We start from the raw sequence: 10,665 nt of genomic DNA, 5'->3' as shown, positions 1-10,665 counted from the left end.
ATACAGGGGTTGGACAAAATGATCGGGACAGGCAAAACTTTATCAAAATTCAAATGACCATAACTCCGTGAAATATCAACCAATTCCGATCTGTGACATCAACATATCAATCAACTCAGGAAAAGCTCTAGTTTCAGCAAAAAATATAAAAAGGGTCAATATTTCACCCATGTGGAAAATACAAGCGCTCAAAAAATAGCATTTTTGCCATGCCCTCAAATAATGTGGATGGTATCCGGCGGTCTGACCACGGATTTGAACCAGTTTTCCGAAACTTGATTGATTTTACCGACGAACGCTGTCTGAACCAAAGAAATCGACCGTCTAAGACGAATTAAGTACTGTCCATTTAATTCCACCAGTTAAGTTAACAATTGAAAGCAAGTTGAAAAGCAGGCCAAGTTCCAGTTGAATGTTGAAAGAAGAAGAAGGAGAACATCAGTATACACAGGATTTCGTTTTTACACGATTTTTTTTCGCTCGTATTTTTGATCGTGTGACTTCAATTTGCTTCCAAAATCTTCGCGACATGTTTTAAAAAATCTAGAATAAATCAAAGAAAAATCACATGGTATGCGTTGAACATTTAGGATGAGTGGAAAATTGAGAAAATGTAAATCGTGTAAAAACAGAATCCAGTGTACCTTGAACATGAATTTCTTGAGTAACTCAGAAAATGCCAAAGTGCTCTTTTAAAGAAAGACTGCCAACTTTATTGCCCATTCCGATAGCCTAACGTGGCCTTTTGTACCGGATATTCCAGGTTCCCGGAGCCTACCAAGAAGTTCTGAGAAGTTTGAGGTGTCGGAAAACTGACTTGTTTTGTAGTTCAATGTTGGCCTTTTGTACCGGAAATTTTGGGTTTCCGGAACCTATACCGTGGCCATTGCACGGCCAGTTTTGCCCTGCCAAGAAACTAAGACGTTTTCTAGATTGCTCAAGAGAATCTGAGAAGTTTGAAGTGTCGGAAGCCTTTAGTACCGGAAATTTCGGATTTGCAGAACCTATACCGTGGCCATTCTACGGCCAGTTTTAGCCTACCAAAAAACTACAAGACGTTTTCTAGATTATTCATGAGATTCTGAGAATTTTGAGGTGTCGGAAGCCTGATTTGTTTTGTAGTTTTATATTGTTCTTTTGTACCGGAAATTCCGGATTTCCAGAACCTGTTCCATGACCATCGATTGGACAGTTATACCCTAGTAAGAAACTATGGCGTTTTCAAAGTCACTTATGAGATTCAGACAAGTTAGAGGTGTGGGAAGACCGATATATTCCGTGATTCTATGTTGGCCTTTTATACCGGATATTTCGGGTTTCCGGAATCTCCGAACCATCCATAGTAAAAAACAAACAAAGTCATAAACAAATTTCTAAATTACAATGTCTGAAACTTGATTATGCATATGTACAACATGTGATAGATTTAGTTCGGAAAAGGTATTGGAGGGTAACCGCCCCTTCGGTGGGCTTTGATCCCACGACCCCAGTTCGCATGACAGATGCTTTCCCTACTAAGCTACGAAGGTCCTCCGTCGTCCACCGCAGCTTAGAGGGGACTGATGAAACCAAATTCCCAGCACCAGGTACCAGCCGATCTCTCGCAATACATTTTCAAAACTAACTCTCTCATATGTATTTTTGTACACATGCCAACCAAGTAGGATGAGTATTTAGTATTGTCCGGCTCCTACACACTTGCTTCATCAGCAACGGCGCTCAATGAAGTAGGGTTGTGTGAGGTTGGTGCCAGTTTGGTCGTATCCCAACCCGACCACACAAGCGAAGAGAGATCACCACTCGAGTTCAGTAGGTACATTCAAAGTTAATTGCCTATATTTCGGGTATTAAGCCACCCGGTGTGGAAATTAATTATGTACTATGTCTGAAATTTGTGGTCGGGTTGGGATCATTAGAGTTGGGATCATATGCATTAGAGTGGGGCGCTGTTGTATGGAAAAACGCAAACTTCGTCCGATCAAGTGAGATCAAGGTTTTTCTGAATCGTTTTGGGACCCCAATCAACTGTGCAAAATATGGGCTCGATTGGTTGCGACCTCGCATGCCGCATCGCGTTTTAAATTTACATGGAGATTAGTATGGGAAAACGCACTTTTTTACATTTTTGCTATTAGCGACTTCAATTTATCATCAATCACGTGACTCAATACGTTAGCATATAGTCTGGAAGATGCCAAAAGACTTTGCCGAAGAAGGTACGTAGCTGAAAGGTCTACGAAAAATGTTATTACGTTTCGAAAATTGATTGTTCAAACCATATGCAAGAAATCAATGTTTCTGCCAGCACTACCGGACGACCTATGGTTATCGAAGGGCAAAACCAATCTTCCTTCTTGTCGGATTTTTTTCTTTGTGAAATGATTCCGGATAGCTCCCATCAGCTCTAAAGCCCTTTAAGATCAATTATTTTGATATAACACTCAGTTAAATTATTGGTCTACGTAGTTCGGCAGTGCTGGTAGATTAAAAGATTTTTTTCATGACACATTCCACGCACTTCTACGCCAAAGGACCAACATTTCAAACTGAGAATTAGGGTCCAGTATCAATAGGACACGAAAACATATATATTGAATTATAACAAAAAACATTTTTCCACTGAAAATTGGTTTAGGAACATAGTTCAACAGCCAATCAAAGTAGTAGACTTTTAGCATAAGAAAAAGACTTCGTAATCATTTTTTTACAAATGTGCTCCATCGCACCTATTTGGGTTCAAATGTATTAATGGATACATGATAAAGTAGAGCTGATAATGATATTTTGCCAATTGTAATTGTACCAATTGTACCAATTGTATTGTTTCGAACATTTTTGTTTTCAAGAAATATTTATTTATTTATTTTTAAAACAGTGACATTGAAATGGTGTCGCGTTACGAAAATAGTCGTATTATTGATACTATACAAAAAGTATACACATTGGAGAAGTAATATTTTGGATTCTCTTAGTACTCGTCAAAAGCTTTCTTTTCATATATTAAGATCCAAAATCGGATCATTATTTATGTAGTTACACTAGGTACAAAAATATGGTGTCGCGTTACGCGAATTCAGTGTGCTTCTGGAATGAGGGATATATGGTTTTCGGTTTATGTATACAGTATCACAATGGATCATAAAATGAAAAAAAGTTTCTATTTTATATGTTAGGGTTTGTACATGAATAACGTAACAAAATAGGGGGTGGAACGGGGTGTGCCATATGGTAACTGTTCATACTAAAAAAATGAGTTCCCATATAAGAAATGTTACGAAAAATTGAAATTGCAAATTTGGTTGTTTCGTAGAACTCATAGGGGTCATCCATAAATAACCACCGTAAAACTAGAGCTCAATTATTTTTTGTTTGATTATGAGGCTTTTTTAAACATCTCTCGCACATCATCAGGTACTATAAGATATATAAGTATAAGAGTATACATAAGGAACAATTTGCTCCTGAACACGGTTTCCTTCTACCATTTCACGGACATGGCAGTTATGCGTTGGTTTATTGTTGAGTGGGGTGCCCTTGTAAACGCGAGTGCATTTAATTTTGGATTCCTTGAGGAATGTCCTTGATAAAGACATATTATATTAGACATTGGAATGAATTTCACTTTGAACTTGAATATACAACAATTGTGCCAATTATGCGTCTTGAATGACTCGAGAATTGTCGAATCTGACACGTCTCACGTGACAGACCGTGTAATTTAAATGGGAGGTATCGGCAATTCTCATTTTACTTAAAGTATTGACTCTAGAGCGTAAAGATTTAAAATGCACGCAAGTAGTGCACTCTCTTGTAATGAACATTTGTTGAGGCATGAAACATACACCAATGCCTTTGAAAGGGTATAAATAAAAAGTTGAAAACAGACCACGTTCCAGTAGAAACGTAGAGTATAAAATAACAGAAAGGTGCATCTTCAACATTTCTGATTTCATTATCATCATCACTTTTCAACAGTGTACGATCACACCTTGTTGTGAACAGACGTTTTTGCTCACTCGCGCGCTTGCTTTCGGCACTTTAGCCGTAAACGGTTCATCGAAATGTGCAGTGAAGCGACGGTAAAGAATACGTTGGCTTTTCTCTTTCCGGAGAATGCCGCCCAGCCAGCTCTAGCTGACATGGTTCGCTTTGTTAAAGCGTTAAACGGTGACCATTCTATGATGGAAACCGCTTATAAAATTTCCGACCAAAAGTCAGTATTCATCCGGTTTAAAACCGAAGAAGCAATGATATTTTCCTTGGAAAATAATTGCAAGCAGCTTCCTTTCCATTACACCAATGGCAGGAAGGTTATAGTGCACATGTCCGTGGCGGGAGGAAATACTCGATACGTGCGGGTGTACGACTTGCCTCCGGAGGTAACAGATCACGACCTTTCTTCAGTTATGTCGAAATTCGGGAAAGTGACACGAACAGTGCGTGAACGATTTCCAGCAGAGTTCCAGCTGGACATGTTCACTGGTGTGCGTGGACTGTACATGAACGTCGAGCAGGATATCCCTGAGGTGGTTTACTTCCAACACCGAAAAGGAAGAATCAGTTACGACGGTATGAAAACAAAATGTTTTAGTTGCAAATCGGTTACGCATTTGAAAAAAGTGTGTCCGGTGGTACAAAAGCGACGGAATGAAATTATAATACAACAGAAGGCAACGATGAAGCTCGGTAGCGTTGTGCATGAGGAAACAAAAGAAGTCGCAGCAGCAACCGATACGCTTCATGATGGACCTAGTGGTGCTATACAACACAGCGAGAAATCGAAAGAGAAAGCGAAAAGAACGAAAAAGAAGCGACTACAAGTACTGGATTTTAATACAGCAAATGCAGCCAAATCTTCGACAAAAGATACGGACGGTATCGTCACAACATCCCCAGCAGACTCGCCTACGGAGAAGAGAAGGTTTAGAGTTCCAACTTATGAATGGATTGATGACGAAAACGAGCGTCAACAGATTATAGAGGATGACAAAATCAGGATAGCATCCGCTTATAATATTGCCGTTGATAAAATTGAAATTTATCATGACTAGTTATTTTTAATTCTAAATATGTAGTGTAATTAAATTCAATTTTGTTAAACCATTAACACTTGATACTGGCCCTGTAAAGTGTTATACACGACTGGGCCTACCAAATAAACAAACTGAAAAAAAAAAAAAAAAAAATCACTTTTAAAAATGGTTAACGCAGAAAAAATCAACATAGAACTTTTCAATGTAAAAATACAACTCACTTCTAGGGGGATCGATCATCTGACCGCGTATTGAAAAACCGATCCTGATCATACCTGGGTGTGACTTATTTAAAAATCAGTGAACCCATTAGTATTGATTTCGTTTTGAAAACTGGATATGTGACGGGAATAGTTTTGGTTCAGTACCGAATTCGGGCCGATTAGTCCCTATAACCTTAATAGCCGAAACTCCAGATCGCGACCACTAACTCGAACTAAATTCAACGATAGATAATGTGATAATATTCCACGTCAAATGCAACATGCCGCATCGAGATCGACTGAAATTATGTACTCCATCAACGATAAACACGTTCGCGTAACGCGACACCATTTGCAGAACACTGTTTGTTGATCAGCGTAACGCGGCGGGTTTTAAATCAATCCAGCAATTTTTCATATAATATACGTTTTTATACGTAATTTGAACTCACATCCTCATTTCTATTAATGTATACGAGAAATGCTTGGAATAAACCGAGATTCCAAACCTTATACCAGAGCTAAAAAAAAACGCACTTGCATTGCCAATTGCAAAAAAGCGCATTTCAGCGATGGTGTCGCGTTACGAAATGCAGCGCGTTATATTAATCATATTCAAAGCGAAAAATCTCAAGATTAATATACCTACCATCAGAAAGGAAATTTAGTGAGGATAATTTTAAACCTGTTTAATCATATGTCCCCGAAGTTAATTTTCAAATGCGGACCTAATTTCTCACTGAAAGTCGACTCCTTATGGTGTCGCGTTACTCGCGTTACGCTGGAATGTGTCTCATATGTTTTGAACACTCAATCTTCGAAGCGTTATAACTGTTTTCGTGGACGTTCCAGCAACGTGCCTTTTTCAGCAAAGTTTTTCGGCATTCTTTGGGTTATACTTTAAAGCAATGTGCCACTTGGTTTACGATGAACTGAAATCTCTAGAAGTGAAAATGCAAAAATATACGTTCTTCCATACAAACTTCAAACGCGATGCGGAAAGCGAGGAAGGAAATTTTTGTTTGGCCTATGAATATTATTTGTTGCTGGAATTCAATACTATAGAGCAAATCAAATGTTTTGAAAATCATCTTGAAAAAATATTCATATTTATTGATACGCAAAACAACTTGTACAAAAGATAAACTTGGCAGCTGAATATTTTTTTTCTCTTGTTCATTATTCCATGTTTTACTCATTCAACGCATTGATTTGAATGGCTATGTAGGACTGTTAAGTGAAATTTAATAATTCCATGCTTTATCATCGACATGTTTGCAGTTTTTTCACTTACCCCACAGTACCTTAGTGCAGAAATGGAAGGGTGTACAGATCCTTTGGACAAATGATCATTTTGAGGTCACTTATTTTCCAGATTGACAACCGTGCTAATTTTGCAGGACGGGTTGTATCCTAAAGATGTTTTTAGTGGCCACTCAAATTTTGAATAACTTCTCATAACCTTGACCAAATGCTATAATTTTTTCACAGCTCAAAATCATTAATATACAAAATGATTTGTACTGCTAAAAAAGACTTTTTTGCAAATTGAAATCACACGATCAAGATTACGAACGAAAAAAAAATCGTGTAAAAACAGAATCCTGTGTATTTTATTTTAATATATTTGAATGTTAATTTGTTAACTCAACATGAGGACACTTGATCCCTCACCTCAGTCACCCATTGAGAAATGTGACAAAAAAAACAAATTTTTATACTGTCATAAGAGGCGTTTGGCACAATACTATTCAATTCCACCACCTCGTAATACTTTTACATATACGTATTTCGACCTCAACTGTAAGGTCGTCTTCAGTGTCTCGTATTTAACTCGACTCGAAATGCGCAAATTGATATGAAATTTGCGAATAAGAATCCGCGTGTCTTTGAGAGACTTGAAGACACGGAGGTTCAGGGTTGGGTTTGGGCGATTTGAGGCCTCTTTCCCTAATGTATTTTTTAAGTGTTACTTGCTCATCAAACATCCCGAATTATAAATAAACATAGAAAAAAGTTATTGGCAAATTAGCAATAGCAATTCCATAACACTTTTCACAACACTGGTGGTGACAATGAGGGTTAGATTCGTTCATCGCTCTCACTGACAGTCTCGACGTCGGATAACAATATGGCTTCAAACGTCTTATGATTAAGTTTTCTTGTTCTCTATTTTATATGCATTTTAGATGGCTAACCAGTGACCCATTCTACCATTTGACTCATATTGTGACATATTGGCGCAAAGCTCTCAACACAAAAAAAACTCTAATTTTAGTGAAATGTCACTTACGCCCTTTTGTTTCCAACCTTCTTAGTGTTATTCTATTTTGACATCAACATAATGACATCCGACATATGCATCTATAAAAACATATAGAGACTAACAATGCCATTGATATTGAGGTGAATGTTTTATCTAAATTCCATTATAGAATAATTCATATTTCTTTAAGCATTACCCTGCATTTCTTATCAATAATGCAAAAAGGCTTTTCAATGGCAAGCATGAACTACCTTGATATTGAACGAACATCCAAAGTTCATGCGTAGTATATTAGGAATTCATCGCCTAATGATGTCGTGCTCATCCTTCAACAATTAATAAACTAAACATGTCCCGTTACGAGTTTACGATCTAGCGTGAACGACCGCCAACGGGTACCTGTTTAAACGCACCAAAATTAAACTTCAACCCTGACTAAGAACACTCGTTAAGCAATCAATCGGAGTTAAACGCCACATTTATGGATTCTCGCATTTCCTTAATCGCTTTGCCACCTACATATCGGTTCATGATAGTATCTAATTTATGATTATTATAACCGCCACATGCCGCACAGTTGTACAGAGTGAGCACTCGTCGTGCTTTTGCCTTCCATTTCTCACGACTCACGCATCGCCGGCCATACGCTATGACGCAACACAAGCGCAAATGGTAAATATTGGAAAGCTCTTATAACGATGAAATTGTCGTAGGTACCGCTTGATCTGTCTCGATTGAGCGGGATCGGAAGTGAGTGTAACGTAAACGCAGTAGAATGTGCCGGCACGGGCACAGGTTCCGGAAAGTCCAATCACTTGTCATTATTTTGCAACCAATTGAGCACAAGTTCCGTGAAGAGTACATACGTCTTCGATTAATTAGTCATGTCCCATTCAATTTGAGCATGTTTCTGGATATCAGCGCCACTAGTGCTGGTTTGTCAATAATGAACAAGCAAGTTTATTCAAGTGTTACTAATGAGAGATTGTTCGTTCTATGGATGACAACTAGAACTAAAGGCATTGATGTTACACTCCGACCAAGCTTAGCACAGCTATTAAATAATATTCAGTGTTGGACATTTTTTTTAATTGCTAAAATAGCTGTGGTCAAAATGGAGAAGGAAAGGTGCCCTGGGGACAAAACGGCATTCCAGTATTCCCACGTATGAATGTATGTATTGAAGTACAAAAACTAGATCCAATAATATGTAGAATAGGCGGAACAAACAGGATGGTAATATAAATTAAAATATTCCACATTCCTAAGAAACATTCCATGATTATCGCATATTTAAACGCCTTCGCGACACTAATTGACCGGCATATTGCCTCCCTCAATGAACATACTGAAATATCAAAATATGTTGGAGTCTACCGTATAGGGCTCAACTCAGACATAGGGAAGGTTGTAATTTGTGTTGCCACAAAGTCCATTTGACCGAGTTTCGTTTTACCTTTAGTTTCCTTCAAACTTAGTTGTTAAATGTATTAAGAAACGCACATAAGATAGATCAAAATAACACTTTAGAAAGGTAGATTCCATTATTCCCATTAATCATTTGTTTGCATCGATTTTTATGCATTTTGGTTTTTTTTAAGTAGGAGGAAGCAGTAAGGCCGTTACAAATATTTAATTGAAATTATGTTCTACTGGTTTCCGAAAGGCCAAGGGGGAGGGAGGTGAAAAATAAATATTAAAATGGAAAAAATTAACAAACTTCTCAGATTTGTTAAAGAATGTTTCGAAAATCCTTAAAATTGTCCGGTATCCGGGCTTCTTATAAATATGTAGTTCGTTTTCGGAGTAAGTATATAGCCTTTACGTAGACTTAGTGTACGAGAAAGGCGAAAAAGAACGTTTCCGTATAAAAAGTAGATCAGAAAAGCATATTTGCCTGCCAAATCATAGATAGTGCTTATTCATATCCTCTACACAATGGATCGCATTCCTCTATAATTTCCTATTCATAATTCCCTATCAAATATCCGTAGATGCCCCCTCCATCTGCTTCCCGTGCCCTCATATTCACCGTGTCAGCTGTTCACATTCCACCTGCCCTGCCGTGCGCCAAACAATCACTCGTTCGGAAGAGCGCAGAGCAGGCTCCAACTAGACTCTAGTCACTGACTGCGCAGAGCAATACCCAGAGTCCGGTTGACTGGGTCGGATTTATCGCCGTATCGAACAACAATCACAACACTTTTACCGCAGCACTACAGGTAGGTATATCGCGAAATAATGCGGTCGTACGTACTACGATTAAAGGTAGCTGGACTGCCCTGAGAGTGGTGTTCGTCAATCTGAGCATGGAATGTTCAAAATGTGAACGCGATTATTCACTATTTCGCATATTTACATCGACATGATGGTGCGTTTTTCTATATTAAAGAGTCCTAAAAATACACATTGAACAAGTATTCTCTTCAAGCAATTACACTTCGATAAACCCATCTGAAGTGCTTTTCATATCATTAATGTTAGGTTAAACAAGTCAAGGAGAACGACACAGGTTTTTCCAAGCCAGAAATCACGAAAAAGACGGCACATTCCGCAAAAAAGACGGCAAACCCCACACAAGATATGACGTCTTTTTGGCGGGATATGTAGAGGAGAGCAGTCCAAAATGCATCCCTTAAGCTTTTATGATGTTGTCACCAATAAAAACAAGAATGCCGATCCATTTAAACGTGCAGATGCAAAATTAATAAAACTAGCTACATGTCACAAATGGTCTGCATGTGAAATAATTATTAACGCATGGTTGTTTGTTTTACCTTCACTGATTGAACGAAAATCTTACGGTTAAGGTGAAAGAATCGCAAATCTTAAAATTTTAGTGAAAATGATAGGATTTTTCTCAATTCTTCCATTGCAGTTCGATAATGAATAACTTATATAGAATTGTAATGGCAACATTCGTTCAGAACTGACCTACAAAAAATTATATGAGTGAGGCCATTTTGCAGCGTGGGTGCGTTCTTTGCTAGTCTTTTTCGGCTTGGAAAAACTTGTGTCGTTCCCCTTAAAACTAGTTGTTTCGTACATTCCAGATTAAGCAGAATGGATGGCAGTAAAGATTTGGCACATAACATTTCTATTGTTTCTTTCGTGTTTCTGAAGAATACAGACTCTCTTTCAGGAATAATTGTTGTTCGGCTGA

Source organism: Armigeres subalbatus, chromosome 2, assembly GCF_024139115.2.
Source record: "Armigeres subalbatus isolate Guangzhou_Male chromosome 2, GZ_Asu_2, whole genome shotgun sequence".
NCBI lineage: Eukaryota > Metazoa > Arthropoda > Insecta > Diptera > Culicidae > Armigeres > Armigeres subalbatus.
Note: the sequence above shows the minus strand (reverse complement) of the source record.